At 39.7% G+C, this 4,612-nt stretch overlaps 1 long non-coding RNA gene across 1 annotated transcript in view; it reads left to right on the top strand.

Annotated features, from left to right (window-relative positions):
* The window catches only part of LOC138957408 (uncharacterized), a 4,550-nt gene extending 668 nt beyond the window's left edge, over positions 1 to 3,882 (top strand). The window contains exons 1-5 of the long non-coding RNA XR_011453018.1: positions 1 to 118; positions 705 to 773; positions 1,914 to 2,007; positions 2,981 to 3,151; positions 3,605 to 3,882. The exon at positions 1 to 118 is cut by the window's left edge and continues 668 nt beyond it. This is a non-coding gene — a long non-coding RNA (uncharacterized lncRNA). The remainder of the gene's footprint in view (positions 119 to 704; positions 774 to 1,913; positions 2,008 to 2,980; positions 3,152 to 3,604) is intronic.
* Positions 3,883 to 4,612: the final 730 nt, after the last annotated feature.

Consider the following 4,612-nt stretch of genomic DNA (forward strand, 5'->3'; position numbering starts at 1 on the left):
GAAAGACCCGCAAAGTGAACTTAGTTGCCAAAGCCCGAAGTGTGACGACGGACTCGGTTTCCAGCAACTGTCCACCGACTCAGCGGCAAAATATGAGTTGACACGTCCGAGGTGAAAGGTAATAGTCTCTTCTTATTAGAATGAAGGTCATTGTTTATGACTAAAATACAGTAGAATCACATAATGCACGAAGGAATGGAACATGTACATGGAATAAGATTGTCCGTCCACTAAGACACATTCCTAAAGGTGGAACCAACATCCTGACGGCTATGCAGAGGAAGTGTTCTTTTTAAGAAATGCATTCAAATAAAACAAATAGGGAAATGCCCACTGAACAGAAACACCCAGGCTCCTGATTTTTGGTATGAATCCAAGTTGAGAGAGATCAGCTGAGCTAGGATTTTACATGGAATAAGATCATCCCTCCACTTGCATACAATGTATACAACCAGAAATGAAGATACAGTGTGCTTGATGTGGTGATCAAGTGACATTTTGCTATGACTGTGTTTAAGCAACTAGTAGCTTCTTCAGCGTTAATTCATTAAACAATCACTCTTATTCTTAGCACATAGAGCACATTGAATGAGTGTGTGCATGTGTGTGTGTGTGTTTGTTATTGCAATGTAAGACCTTATAATATAAATATACACAAATTATAACACATGCTGGGATTCTAAATATGTTCTGTTTACTTGCAGGTCTCAGTTATTACCAAGCCCTGCCTCATTCTTCCCGCAACACTGACATGGTGCTGTTGTAGAACACAAGTAAGTCCTTTGATCATTTCCAAAATACACTAGTGCAATAGCTTGTGAGTGCAACTGGTGGTAATGAGAATATTTTACCACAAAAGGCTAAAGTACAAATAACAGATTTATTATGTTGGAAAAAGAAGTAAGCCAGAGCAAGTGATTAGTGTACCAGTTAGCTAGGGTGGATGTATTATATAATTACAATTTACAGTCAGCATAGAATGTTGAGGACAGTCTAGAATTTTTCTCGCCCTGTGAATTCAACTGCAAATCAGATGGCATGAAGAAATCAATGTTATATTATGCTCTGCATTGAGTGAACCATCTCCTGTCATTCTGAGTGACACATCTCTTTAACTGAAAAACATGCCAGTAATTAAATCCAGGCTACATGGGGATGGAAAATGACCCTGGCAATTTCAACCTCTGAATGATTGTGTCTTTGTGTAGCAGGATTATGGATCTTCACAAGCCTTAGTTCATTTGTCTGTACATGTGTATCATGTATGGCGGTATAAGTTAATACTATTAGTCAATTTCAAATAGCAGAGTTATTTTCAGAGCTTTCTAACTTCAAACCCTGTGGAATCTATAGTTTGTAATTTAAAGGGTATTTTGACTTTGACTCCGAGTTTCTTTCTTGCAAAGTCATTCTTTTCTCATTCAAGGGACTAAACCACTACATGTACTGATGACTGCCTGCATCAGGGTTATAATTTATGAAGAAGTCAAAATGCACAATATATCAGTTTACAATTTAAAGGCCCACTTGCCTTGTCACTACAGTATAATGTGGCTATGCTTTAACATGGAATCCCTCATCTTGGCCACATACAAAAAATTATATATATATTCAGTGACTGCTTGCTGTGGTGAGTTAAAATGTGTGATGAAATATTTTCACAAAAAGGTACCAGTGTTGTTAACAAAACTAATTCTTTAACAAACAAACAAAAACCACTCTGCACAGAGAGCATTCAAGCTGATCTATGTTGCTATTCGTCCAAGTAGAGGGATGATCTTATCCCAAGTAAAAGCCTGACAAGATCTGAGACTGTGAAGCAAAATGTTTTTACATGGTAAAGTAAGCCTTTAACGAGCAAGTATGTCTATTGCACTGGGTGTTTTATTATTATTGTATCATTTTTCTTTCAGGTAGTCTCTCTTTAAACTGACTTTCTACACCATGGTGTCTCTGGCAGTGTTATATTGGCAGAAGACAGTTGGAACTGGATTCCTCATTTAGATGGTAGGCATGTTTTGGGCTTTTGTGTTGCTTTGGTGTATGTGTGTGTGTGTGTGTATGTGTGTGTCTGTTCTATACCAGAAATAAACACACTGTTTGCTTGCTGTGGTGAAGTGACATTTTGTGATTTTTTTTTTAAATGAGCTAGTACAGTTGTAGCTTTTACAGCATTTATTCATAACACAATCGCACTTGGCGCAGAGAGCAACCAGACCGTTCATTGTGGGTATGTGAACAAGTTAAGAGATCATGTCTTATCCCATTTTAAAGCCTGACCAGATCTTAGACGGTGAGCCAAATTGTTTTCATGAGAAGGAATGTGCCTTTCAGAGAAATCTATTAACTACAGTATTACTTTACAAAACATATTTTAAGAAATGAAATGTGTTACAAGTAACAGCCATGGGGGTGATAGCCTGTAGGTGGAATAATAATCTTCAATTGCCCAGAAATGATTGTTATCTGGTCAAGAAATGCAAAGCATTTTGATGTTTGTGACGATTAGTTACTCTTTATCACGTTTGGTCCCTGATTTTGCTGTCCTTGTCTGCGTTGGGCAGGTGTGCGTCCATGATGTCATTGCTATTGAAAACTAATCTGTACTGCAAAGTAAATGTACCCGTACATGACGTACATGGCAGTTGTCAACCGGGGGCCAGCCTTGACTGGGACTGATGTATCCACAGGCACTCGACACCAGGTGGGCGGGGCCAGTGGTTGGGATGTGATTCCCTGCCTTACACCACCACAAAGTGTAGTATCAGCAGACAAGACTGAGCAGAACTTCTGCCCCCCCCCCCCCTCACCAATTGACCACTCAGTGCCATGTGCCTGCAGCTGTATCATAAACACTTTGTGACAATAGTTGTTACCTCCTTAGAACAGATCTTGTGATGCTCCTCAGTCAGTCAGTGTTTGATGGATGCTAACTGGTATACTTGACATAGTGTTCATATGAAAGTTTTATGTGTTGCAGCTCATCCAGATCACAGGTACACAAAGGAGCTGGTTACAGTGATAACATAGGCACATGGAACTGCTTATGGACTACTTTAGAAAGTGAGCGGTTACAACCAAGACTCTTCCGTCAGGAAGGTCTGTGGAAGGGTGCTTGATCTGTTTCCTCGGACAGGCTTTTCAAGACTAGGTAGGTTAAACCACATGATTGGGCTTTAATTATGAATGCACTTCAAAATTCACTCTATTTCATTATCTTGTACAACCCCCCGCGGGTTAGGGGGAAGAATTTACCCGATGCTCCCCAGCATGTCGTAAGAGGCGACTAACGGATTCTGTTTCTCCTTTTACCCTTGTTAAGTGTTTCTTGTATAGAATATAGTCAATGTTTGTAAAGATTTTAGTCAAGCAGTATGTAAGAAATGTTAAGTCCTTTGTACTGGAAACTTGCATTCTCCCAGTAAGGTAATATATTGTACTGCGTTGCAAGCCCCTGGAGCAATTTTTTGATTAGTGCTTTTGTGAACAAGAAACAATTAACAAATCTTCAATAGTACTGACCAAAGAAGAAGGTTTAATTGTGTGATCATGATTTGATACATATGCTTGACCCTGAAGATGTGTTTTATTTGTTTTGTTTCAGAACAAAGTTTGGTGAAGTAGAAGCTACCGCTGTAGGCTGGTGTAAGGCTGAAGAAGAACCTCTGACAAGTCAATTTTCAAGCAACTGAGCACGAACCCAGGTACAAGACACAGAGCTCTCTTTCTATCGGTCTGTTATTCATAGAATGACACTAACAGTGACACAAGTAAATAATCTGTATCATTGTCTTGACCTCTAGAAATTTGGTAGAGAATAAGATGACTGATAGTATTATTTTGATTATTTCATGGTCATTACAGTGGCCTCCACCCCTGCCCCTTTTAAGACACCCCAATCTAAGACTCCTTCCTATTAATGACCCTGTTTTCGCAGACTTCTTGTTCATAACATCTGTAAATTCACTCCCATTTTAAGACTTGCTCCATTTGGACTTGGACTGGGTGGCCGAGTGGTAACGCAATTGCGCTCGGAAGCGAGAGGTTGCGAGTTCGACCCTGGGTCAGGGCGTTAGCAATTTTCTCCCACCTTCCCTAACCTAGGTGGTGGGTTCAAGTGCTAGTCTTTCGGATGAGACGAAAAACCGAGGTCCCTTCATGTACACTACATTGGGGTGTGCACGTTAAAGATCTCACGATTGACAAAAGGGTCTTTCCTGGCAAAATTGTATAGGCATAGATAAAAATGTCCACCAAAATACCCGTGTGACTTGGAATAATAGGCCGTGAAAAGTAGGATATGCGCTGAAATGGCTGCGATCTGCTGGCCGATGTGAATGCGTGATGTATTGTGTAAAAAAAATTCCATCTCACACGGCATAAATAAATCCCTGCGCCTTGAATATGTGCACGATATAAATTGCATAAAATAAAAAGATAAAATAAATCCCTGCTCTTAGAACTGTACCCACGGAATACGCGCGATATAAGCCTCATATTGATTGATTGATTTTAAGACCTGATTTTGCTTATTTTGGATTTCGAAAAAGAGAAAAACAAATTCCCACTCTGTACAGAATTAAGCCAGGTTCATGATTTTTGTATGGACCAA

This window comes from Littorina saxatilis, unplaced genomic scaffold (assembly GCF_037325665.1).
Source record: "Littorina saxatilis isolate snail1 unplaced genomic scaffold, US_GU_Lsax_2.0 scaffold_1914, whole genome shotgun sequence".
In the NCBI taxonomy this organism is placed as follows: Eukaryota; Metazoa; Mollusca; class Gastropoda; order Littorinimorpha; family Littorinidae; genus Littorina; species Littorina saxatilis.